Genomic DNA, 12,537 nt, shown 5'->3' with positions numbered 1-12,537 from the left:
TAGAAAGGGGCCATTGCACCTACTGGCGTATAACACCTAGCCATCCAATGGTCCCAACCTGCAGTTAGAATCTTCCTCTGACAAACCTGAAACTCACAAGTGATAAATAGATGCAACAAGTCAGCTAATGATGAAAGTCAACTAGATATGATGACAAAGGAATTGAAACACTAATCAGGGAGAGGTGGGGAGGGGGGAGGGGGATTCCTAAAATACCAATTGTGCGTTAGAAGTTCCTATTGCTCCGGTATAGTACTATAAAATTACTAAAGCCAAAAATCAACCTACTTGAAAGAGAAAATAGAAAAGAAAAAATATCTCTAAAATGAACACAAATAAAATAGACAAGTTTTCTGCTAGGAGATTCCTTACAAACTAGTACTTACTGAGATAAAAAATAAAAAATCCCGAGGAACTAGTTGGAGCATTTCAAAGGCTAGCCAAATTAAAGTAAAAGATTACATTTCCAACCTATTGCAAATAATAGTTTATCAGAAGAAAAAAGAAAGAAAGAAGATCTATAGCAAATAACATGAGGAATATTGTTACGCCACAGTCCTCGTCACAATCAATGACAGCATATCGTTGAGCAAGTGCACTGATATCATTTCTAATGTTATCAGCATTGTTTGTTGCATCGTTCATCTCCTGTTTCAGTTGTTCAATTTGCTTGTTGTAATTCTCTAATGATGAGCAAATTGCCTCCTGCAAACATATCAAAGAATTAAATTAAATGATAGATGATGAAGACAGTTTAGCATATGCCCACAGGAAGCATTGGAAAAACAGTTTGCAGCAGACACATGTGGTTTGGCACATAGCTATTCAAATAAATAGAGAGATTTTTTTCACTATGCACATGCATCATAGCATGTCAAGAAATGCCAAGTGGGAAAAACCAAGGAATCTAGAGTTGACCCTTAAGTTCCCATGGGCAACCTAGAGTGGACCCTTACCCAAGGGTAATCCATTAAAAAAAAAAAAAGACAAAAGTGATAGAGAAGGGAAAATTACAAGTAAGTTGGAATTAGGAAATATAATCTCAAATCAGTGAAGAATTTTTAAATTGTAATACTGGTGCGAAGAAGGAAAAATAATTAGCAAGGGTTGGAAACTACTTATTGAATTGACCAAGCTACTCTCATCTTCCTTCTACCTCTTCTCTCCTGCTTTTCCCTCCGCAACAATTAACACTGAGCATTCCTTGCTGGCCACCACTGCACGATCCTACCCTGCCGCCCCCAAGCCCTCCCGCCAACCCTAGCCCCTCCCTACCCTTCATGCAATTGCCACCACTAGCACTTCCCTGCGACCCCCAGTCGCCACCACTATATGCTATACAAATCAAAACATAAATATTTTTGATTGTTCTTTTCTCAAATTATTCCTACATTCTCTTGTGATGATTCCCATTGCAGTCCCCCACAAGTGACCTAGAGAAAATGGTATTCTAATATTGTAGAACACGAACTTGCCTTTCTAATTTGTTGAATATAGAAAGGGAATATGAAAGCAACTATTGATACAGTTACGAAATTGATATTTTTTCATATAATGTATTTTAAAAAATATACAGTTATATAGCCGTTTTTAGACATTGCAACCTCTGAAGTTTATATGAGAAACGAGCATTTAGCACTATTATAAAGAAAGGAAGCCTATGGAATAATTAGAACATCTAGTACTACATTGATTGCAGCACAACAATTAGATACTGTGATAGCAACAAATAAATAAATAAGAATAAAATCTAACACTTAGTATTTCCTTCCATTAAAACAAATGTTAGCCTAGTTATAAGTGAAACACTAAGGTAAAAAAGTGTTACCTTGAAGTCATCAATTAGGGCAAAGTCCGGAAAAACGGCAAAATATCCTCAATTTTTAGCAGCTCGTCAGTTTCTTTGAAAAATGCTATTCCGTTTCGATTGTTTTCCCTTTTAGTTCCCTTTTCTTGTTCAACATGTTTGGCAACCATAAGCCAGAGCTTCTTCCTAAAGTGTTCATCATCTTCAACCTTGTCAGCTTCAGCCTTAGCAAGTTCTGGGTCACCCTAGCACATCGAAAGAAGAACTCCATGAAACAACAGCATACAAGATTTCTAAAAAGATTACAGTATTTGAGCACAAATAACCATTAACGTTTTCAAGAACAAGCAAGTGAATAAGAAACTGTACCAAAATATTTTAAGCGAAAAAACAATTAACCACAGGATACATCTTTAGTACATTGACAACAAACTGAATTCCAAGCCTTTAGACACAAAGTAAGTTTTTCCATTTCTCATTTTAAAAGTATGTCTCAAGTCTCAACCACCCAAATCTTGCAACACTCATAGACAAAAGAATTAAAGAAATATAAGTTTAATAGACCCATAGCAAAGATACAAGGGAACTGACAACTCATCTCAATTTAAAGCTTTTCAGCCAACCAATTTCAATCTAGTTTAAAGACTCCATAAAGTATATTGGAAACAAGGGGGAAAGGGCACAGATTTGATGGTTATAGAACCCCAATGATCATCCAGCCATTCTGATCGTAACTGATTGTAAAATTGATCCCATTTTGAGCATAATCAGTTGCCCCATTGGCACAAGAAAATAAAAACCCATCAGAAATTAAATTCATCATTCCAAAAAGGTGAACCATAATAATAATAATAATATTGGAAGGTTAACTGCCAAATCATGTAAAAGATACTAGACAGTTGGTGATTAACAATTTAACAACTTTTTTTTTTTTTTAGTAGAATAATGGTAACAAAATAAAACTGGTGAAATTTGGTGAATTTAAATTTTATTCACCATAGAGAGCTAATTTAGTCACATCCATACAACCAATTAAGTGAACTTTGTATCCCTACTTCAACATCTTCAGTTCAATGTCCATTTACAATGGACCCATCAAAGAGCACCTGCAGGATGTGATTTTTCCCACGCCCTCTTTATGTACACTAATAAAAAACATAAAAGTTCCGGAATGAATCTTTTTCATGAGCATTATTAAAATTGTATGATTCAAACAATCACATGACCATGTGGTTTTTAGTCAAATAAGGAACAATTGTTATTGCCATTACAGCTTACATTAGCCAAAAAACAAGGTAATGTATGAAGAATGCCATTACTGCTGAAGGAAATCAAAGAACCAATGAACACAACCAACCCAATTGAATAATAATACTACCTGTAGAGAAAGAGCAATTGCTTCTTCATGCATGGACATCATGCTGTATATATGAACACAAGCCCGCATCCGCTTTTCCTTAAGGCAAAGGGGCAGGGCATATTTGGGATCATAGAAGAATTCAGGGCCGCTAACCCGTCCTTTGCCAAACTTGCATTGCAGGAAACGAAGAAGGGCACTGTCATCCTCCTAATTGTGACATGGAAGGAAAACTAATATCAGACTGAAATGCATTTTAAGCATTCATTACTTGTTTTTGTGGAGGGAAAAATCATGCAATAATCTCACTGGTTATATGTAAATAGATGGATCTTCTGAAGAAAAAATGTCTCAAAGAAATTTGTAAGATCAAAGTTCAATGTCGTGATGCAATTGTAACTAGAGATTATACGTTCTCCTCAAATCCCATACAGCCTACAAATATCTCCAAAAAAATACACAACCAGATGAACTCAGTTTTTTTGGAACATGAGCATCTTAAACAAGTGAAACTCCATGACAACACCCATTTTCCTTAAATGAGAACCATCATGCCAATGAATCTGCAAATCTGCATTTATTAAATTTGGTATTGGGCCACCTCAATTTTCAAACTCACTGACAAGTATAAAATTCCATTTGATGTGTGTCTCCATTCGTAACATGAATATTCCAAACATGTACCAAAAGACCCAAAACATAACAAAGACAATATCAGATATTACAAATGCGACAAAACAAATAGAAAGCATTACTGCATTATTAAGTCAAAATAGAAACAACCTTGAGTTTGAGGGGGGCAATTACTAAATATAATAGTAAATATATTTTGTATATATATATTATATAGTAACATGTATTATTTCCATAATAGGGTAAATAAGATAATCGTGGGGGAAAAAAGCAAATTAAATAAAACTCTAATAATAGAAAAATTGAGAGTAAAATATATATTTTTATTTTAATAATTAGATTTGAATTATTAAAAAAAATTCAAGTTCAAATTTAACGATATATATAAAAATAAGATAATTGTGAGAGAAAAAAATAAATTAAATAAAACTCTAATAATAGAAGAATTGAGAATTAAATATTTCATTTATTTTTTTAATAATTAGATTTGAAGTATTTTAAATTAAAGTTTATCATATCTTTTTGAGTATATATGTATATCCATATCCATTTTATTTCAAATTTTACCTTTTTTCATAAAATATAAATTTTTATTAGAAATTAGAAAAAATGGAAAGGAAGATTTATAAGACTGCCAATTAAGAAAGATAATAATAGAGGAATTGAGAGTAAAATATTTCGTTTATTTTTTTAATAATTAGATTTGAAATATTTTAAATTAAAATTTATCATATATTTTTGAGTTCTATATGTATATCCATATCTTTTTTGTTTCAAATTTTACTTTTTTTCATAATTTTTTTTTTTGTTTTTTATTTTTAAATTAGGATAAATGAAAACGAAGATTTCTAAGACTGTCAAATAGGAAAATAATAATAGAAAAATTGTCACGCCCTGTATTTTATTATTTGGATAACATTACGAATATTCATTAATTAAGTCCATCTACAAATGTCAATTCATCTTTCGATGAAATGGTGAATAATTAAAGATACATGTTCCCTCTCGTGATACAATAATGTCATTTACATACAAATAGAAGAAATGCCCTGAGGCTTACAATAAATAAGAGAGTATTGCCCTTTACAAAGCATAGAACTCAACTAAAGAAACAATTTAAAAGCACTACGGCTCATCACTTTATAACCATGCCAAGTTGTTTGATCCTCAAATCCAAAAACATTCCCTGTACACATGTACAGGCAGGGGGTGAATAACCACTAGCTCACCAAACAATCTCATATTATAACATTAGAAGATATATGGGTATAAAGATACGTATACATATACGTGAAATCATATCATGTCAAAAATCATATGATTTATTACATAATCTCTTAAATTCAATTTATTTAATAAACCATAACAAATTAACTTAAATAAATAAACATGCGCCAATAGCTACAAGACATTCCTTACAATTTATTCAATTACCCCATTGTCAATCGAATCAAATAATTAAACAAATTCATAATGACATCTAACAAAACATCAAATACATTTTATACAATCTTATGAGATGAATCCTTATGCCATGTAATGCTCAAAATATTTTTCTCATCTTTTGAAAATCTTGTATACAATATCAATTTGAAAACACATTAATCCAACAATTTCAATATATCTTCGAGGTGGTACATACGACTCAGGTAATCTCTAGGCTGGTGTCTGCAAGTAGGCATATAAAGCACTATCAAATCCCCCACTTTACCGGTCTCTCACTGGAAGGCACATGGCACCTCCTTCGCGCACGTTTTTGGTCTTTCACCATGGACACTTAGGCCAACTTAACCAATATCAACTACACCCCTTATCCGGACTTACCAATGTACTTACCCAAAACAAAACAATAGATCTTGTTTCACAAAACAATTTTTCTTTTAAAACCATAACCTTCCAATGCAAGATTAAAAATCAATTTTAATGTTGGTTCGATAAAATGATAATGCAAAATGTACAATCATTCATATGATTCCATTTTCCATTTCCTCCACACAATTCTCCATTGTGATCAATTTTCATATCTCTATCAATGTAATATCATAATACAATCCCAAGAGATAATAAAATAATGTCAACGTTCATGTATTTACCACATGTAAATCAGCAACTTCCAACTTAGTCTTTTGAAGACAATTCAACAATATTCTTTATACACAACAAACTTCCAAAATCAAACATTTTCTTACCTTTCCAAGGGTCTCCTCATTTAAATACCAACATGGTAATTCTCTACCGGTTACCAAAGCCAAAACTTCTAAACAATAGGTTCATCGACTTCTAACTCACATACTTTATCAATGAAATATAATCACAATCTTTCCAAAATTCATCACCATCCCAAGCATTAAATAGAATCAAATTCCCATGTAACGCCCCAAAAATATATACCATTTCAATACAATAATAACAATCATGGTTCACAAGAGAGGCCGGAAAGATATGTTCAACATGTTCCATTACATAACTCCAACATTTATAAAAAAGTAATCTCACATGCAATTATACATTCATTGAAAACTAGTACATGAATCTATAGCATGTAAAATCATTTAACCAAAATGAATAAAGGCCCTCAAGGGCTTACAAGTTCCAAAGCATAGCCCGATTACACAAAATGGTTCCTCAGACCCATACATGTTTAGCCCTTGGCTTTACAAAAATTTACAACCTCAACAAAGAGCCTTGTGCTCTCAAAACACATTCCGACGCCCTAATTTGGCGGGTTCACCACGTCCTTTCTGCACCAAAACCCATAGGGGTGAGCATAAAGCACAGTAGAGAACCCTTAACAAAGTATATACATTTATGCAAGATTTCCAATATTAAATGCAAATGCAAATGCAAATGCAAATGCAAATGCCATTTTAAAGAAAAATTTCATTTCATACTCTTCTTGAAAATCACCATGTTTCAACAACAGTTTGCAATCTCAACAAATTTCAAAACTTCCAATTTTAAACAATAGGGGCGGTAAATACGAACAGGTAATCCCTAGGTTGGTGTCTGCAAGTAGGCTCAACGAGCACTACTAATAACCCCACTTTACCGGTTGCTAATCGAGAGGGAAGTGGTACCTCCTCCGCATGTGTTTTCGGTCTTTCACCCCAGACACTCAGACTAACTTATCAAATTCATCTACACCTCCTAACTAGACTTACCAACGTATTTACCCCATTACATTTCCATAATTTCAATCACAATGATTCATTCTCAATGAAAATTCCATTTCTCAAACCAATTTTTCATGACATGCAAGGTTTAGAAATGCCAATGCAACAATTATCCATACAACTTTGTGTTTCTCTATGTGGATCATAACTACAACAAATTTTCCATAAAGGTTCAAAATCTTCGTTTTCTCCTTTCCATGCTATTCCATCAAATAGCCAAAAGTTACCATCATTGCCCATTTATAACAATGTAAACACAACTCATACACTTTCAACATTTTAATCATTTCAAAGCTATAGCATTATGTTGATATCAACTTCCAATCTCAACGATTTTCATATGTTAAGAAATTCTCCATCAACGTATATACAAAACATTTGTATAAAACAAAACATTTCCCGTTCTCTTTACCTACCATGGCACACAACAATATTGTAGACGTCCTCGAACGCCCCGGGAGGAACGAGCTCCCGTTCTGTTCATATTGGGGTCACTACAGCTCAGGACTCTCAAATTTGTCACGGTTCTAAATCTAAACCAAAGAGTCCAAATCCGGCAAATCGTTTTGAGAAACAGATTTTTGAAAAGAAGCGCCAAACATGGACTGCTTTGCTAGATACAGAGTCGCCACCTAAATGTTTTTTTTTTAATGGGAAATTTAGGAAACCCTGACTCGGTGCCAAAGGCCACGTGTCCGTCATCACCAAAGTTGCCTCGGCTCGGGAACTTGGGTACGATTGGGGAAGGTCACTTCGTGAGCACCCCCGCTCGCCCAATCAAAGATCGGCCTCTACTAACCATGATATCTATTTTTGAAAACTTTGTGTATCCTTATTCCGGTTATTAGCCTAGGTTACTATGTGATGCACACAGCATATAAGTATAGACTGGGTCGCCCGAATTGGAACAAAACATTTCATGCTTGTTTATTTGAAAGATGGTTTGCTACTCGCAAGTAGGCTTAAAATGCAGATTTTGCCACCCGCAGGTGGGCTTAGAAAAGATGGCTTTGCCACTATCTAGTGGGCTTAAAACATTTGATGATTTATTCCAATTCAAGTAACCCAACCTTCACCCACAGGCATTCAGGCAGTTATATCATATAAGTACATAGCCTCATGGTAAGCATGCTATTCATGGCAGTCACTCACACGCATGCAAGGATGCTAAAGCATAAAACTTACCGAGTACTCCAAGCCAAAACAAAAACTGTATTAGAAATCATGCATGACCCTAAGTATACAGAAATGCCTAATGCAACACATGCAAAAATGCAAACTATAGCAGGCTCGGCTATTCAAAACATGGTATATGAGATCCTACAACTATCATGTATTCAACTTGGAATTGAAAATACAATGCAGTCAGTATGATGCGCCGAGCCCGGTGCATGCAAAACAGATGAATGAATGCAAACATGCTATCATACTGTATGCTAATTGAAAAAATGCCCTAATCTAACCATCATAAGCGGATAAATAAAAGGGAGAAAGACGTGGGGTTGGAAGACATACAACACACACACGCACACTTATTACAGTTGTGCCCTCGCGCAGAGGGTCCGAATAATACAGTCCCGAATAAAAGAATATTACAGTCCAAATAATACAGTCCAAATAATGTACAAATTCCTAATTAATTTACAAATTAACTAAGAAAGCTGTAAACTGGCATGCAAGCCAGGGACTGCCTTGACTCCGCTCCGGATGATAAATGATGCATGCCCGGGTTGCCTTTGCGTGGAAATCCATGACGATGCCCCAATTATCCTCTGTTTATACCTTTTCTTGAAATGCGCGCCAAGCCTCAGAAGACCGCTGATTCTTGATTCGCTGTAACAGAGAGCAGGAAAGGGGCATAGCAATGTATTTTCACAGATATATGCATGCCCCGATCTTTGTGCCACCAATCACGCATATCGATGCATGATGGCCGAGGGGTCGAATTGTGCAATTTAATATAGAATGAATGCACATATAAACACTACAAGAACCTAACTCCATCATGGATAATCCGGAGTGTCGGTGACTGGGAATTGAGACACATTCCGTCACTCGGAGTACGAAACGTACCTCGTTTCCCGTGCCCGGGCTAACTCCTATCCCGAACACGATGCAATATGCATGACATGCATGAATGCAACTAAGATACAGCCTAGCATGCACAATGTTATGAAAATGAGATGCCTCGAAATACGTGCACACGAGCACGCAAACCGAGAAAATGCATGAATGCGATCTAAGATACAACCTAGCATGCACTATGCTGTAAAAATGAGATGCCTTGAAATGCGTGTACACGGGCACGCAAACCGAGAAAATGACATACGCAATGTAAATGACATGGAAATGTGATATGGGCTTACACTAACATGAGAGAGCCTCAGCCACACTCACATAAGAGGCCGATGGATGAAAAGAAGTGCCTCGAAATGCGTGCACACGGGCACGCGAACCGAGGCAATGGCATACGCAATGCAATATGGCTAAAATGGCATATAGAATGCAACATGGACTTATACTAACATGAGAGAGCCTCAGCTACACTCACATGAGAGGCCGATGGATGAAAATGAAGTGCCTCGAAATGCGTGCACACGGGCACGCAAACCGAGGCAATGGCATACGCAATGCAATATGGCTAAAATGATATGCAAACATGCTAATGGAATTTCAGCACTGAAATGTGGGGGAAAACAGCCCCGAAATGAGGCGAAAGTACACCCGATGCATGGAATCTCTCCCGAAATGCAAAATTAAGTACGTGAAATGGCTTACAGCTATACAAAGCATGCATAATTGGTACATGAGATGAAAATACAGAAGCAAGGCAGCCTCAAAATAAGCATTTTTACAGTACAAATCATGGCCAAACAGCAAGCAAAGATAGGGCAACAATGGCATGCAAAAATGGCCCTAAACATGAGATTATGAAGCAACTCACAGCTGCTAACTCCAAATAGGTTAGGGCCCTTCAACAACATTGAAGAGGGGCCAAAAATAAGCCACTTTACAGAACTGTAAAAACCCTAAAAACAAACATAGATATGGCTAAGCTCTTATGCAAGAAAAAGGGCCAAAAGGTGGCCAAAGAGGCAAGTGGTATATGCAAAGCCCAAACTGAAAAATTCCCTTCTACAACATTGAAGAGGGACCAAAAATATGCATATTTACAGAACTGTAAAAATCCCAAAACAGTATACAAACATGCTAGAAATGCAATGCAAAATGAGGCTCAAAAGTGGCTATAACACAAAGTATACAAAATATTCATCAAACAGCCAAAGACCCTTAATGAAACATGAAGAATGGGCCAAAATAAGACTATTTTTAGTTCTGTAAAATGACCCAAAACCGAAGCATAATAGGCTGCCAAAGCATGCAAGAAAATAGCATTCAAGGAAGATATTGAGGCAAGTGCAAGATGGGGGGCTCAAACAGGGTTGAGCCCTTAAGAAAAAGTGAAAAAGAGCTCAAAATAAGGCCACCTTCAGTTAGGTCCGGAGCTCAAAACAATAAGCATGTATGGCTAAGAAATGTTGCAAAATTAAGCTCAAAAGAGGGGAAATAGGACTTACCTTTGAAGACAAGTCTTGGATGCTTCTTGGCTTGAGTTTGCAGCACCCTTAGGCCTTGGAGAACACCTTCAAACTTCTGGAATGGAGGATGGAAGGGTGGGGATTGGTGGTGTAGAAGAAATGGTGGTGTTGGACTTGGAGGTTTTCAAGGAAATGAGAGAGATGGAGGAGGATTTTGTATACCAAGCTTGAAGATGATTTTTTCTAACCCCCAATGCCCCCATCTGTATAACTGGTTGCAAAGATAATTGCTGGCCTCCCACCCTCCAGTGACCTTCCTGGTGATAAAACAGAGGTACCTGCCAAAAATGAACAAAAACCGATGCGAAACGAAAGTTCGAGGACCAAAACACGCAGTTTGGGGTCCCGAAAACGGGCTGTTAAGCACCGAAAGTGGCATTCGGCCACGAAGTGGGTTTCTCAGACCCCAGTGTCCCTCAAAAGGGAGTAAAAAGGAAGTATGCCAAAAATCAGAACAAACGGAGATGGTTAGGCGGTCCCGAACCGAGGCACACGGCCAACGGTCCCGAAAAATCAGAAACCGGACTCCGAAATGGGCAAAATTGCCTGCGGCCACAAAATGCAGCCCACGGCCACTGAGAGATGGTCTACAGGACCTCTCCCTCCCCTCGGGAAAAGAAACAGAGAAAATCGAGTCTGGTTCGCAAACCGAGGCAAGGCACAGAAGAGGGTTCGGAAATCCAGAGGCAGGGCTGACGGCCAAGACTCTGAAACTTCTGAACGAGCACATTATGTAGTATCACCGAGCGCTCAACTGGTGACGTCTAAGTCTTAAGGTCGGTCAAAAATGGGGTGTCTACAAATATACAGATATAAAAAGAAAAACTATATATATGTGTACACACATGTAATCATCAAACATGAGCCCTCATCTCCCCCCCCTTTTTTTGTAGGAAAAATCCCCAAGTTCTAGGTTTTTTCACAAATCCTAACATCTCCTCATTTTCTTTTCAACCCCTCACTTTATACCTCAATCTCAACCCATATGGCTCAACAATTCAAGAAAAGTCTTTAAAAGAAACAAGGATAAATCCCTTCTACAAAACCAATAATTTTTTGAGCCATAAAACCCATTTTTTCGAAATAGACAAAGATGAGGTCAGAAAATCAATCAAAACTCGCAAATATATATATAACTCGAAGGAAACCCTACCTCAAGTTCTTTGTTGAAGAGGTGAGATCAAAACTCTAGAGTCAAAAGTGAGAAATTTTCGATCTTTACCACACAATGGGATGTTCTAGCTTAGATCTCCAAGGTTTGAGAGAAATGATGGATCTAGACCCAATGGATTGCAAGAATCAAAGATTTTTAGTGTGTGATGAGGGTTTTTAGAGAGAAAGGGGAGTAAAAGTGTTTTCAAAGAGAGGGAATTAAGAAAAATGAGATACATTCAGTCCCAAAAGGAAAAAAAAAAAAAAATAGAGCTCTCGGACTACCCAAATTGCCGCACGTGCAGCGCTCCCCTCCCGCACGTGCGGAGTGCCTCCCCCGCACATACAGCGTGCCTCCCCCGCACGTGCGGCCTTCACCCCCGTACGTGCGGCTTTCACTCCCGTACGTGCGGTGGTCCTCTCCCGCCCTTCACTCTGCACTTGCCTTTTAGGCAGTGTGCAGCCCTCTGAACTCTACCCTCCCTGCACGTGCGGCCTCATCCCCCGCACGTGCAGCCCTGACCTAGCAGCCCATAATTTTCTAGTTCGACCCTCGGGCAATCCAGACCTGACCTTGCACTCTCCGAAACAAGTGGAAATCAATCACCGAAGAAACAAGGATAGGAATTCATTAGAGAGGTACCCCCGGACACCACAAACCCAGACAATTAATAAACTCTAAACCAACCCGACACCTTGGCAAGATCACCCAGGATTAAACTAAGGAGAAACGAAACTAATGCCACACCCGGTCATCACAACCTCCCCACCATTAGAAATTTCATCCCTGAAATTTAAACAAACCAACCAAACAAA

Source organism: Camellia sinensis, chromosome 12 (assembly GCF_055761805.1).
Source record: "Camellia sinensis isolate YWXY chromosome 12, ASM5576180v1, whole genome shotgun sequence".
Lineage (NCBI taxonomy): Eukaryota > Viridiplantae > Streptophyta > Magnoliopsida > Ericales > Theaceae > Camellia > Camellia sinensis.
The sequence above is the reverse complement of the archived record's forward strand: the minus strand, read 5'-3'. Positions refer to the sequence as shown.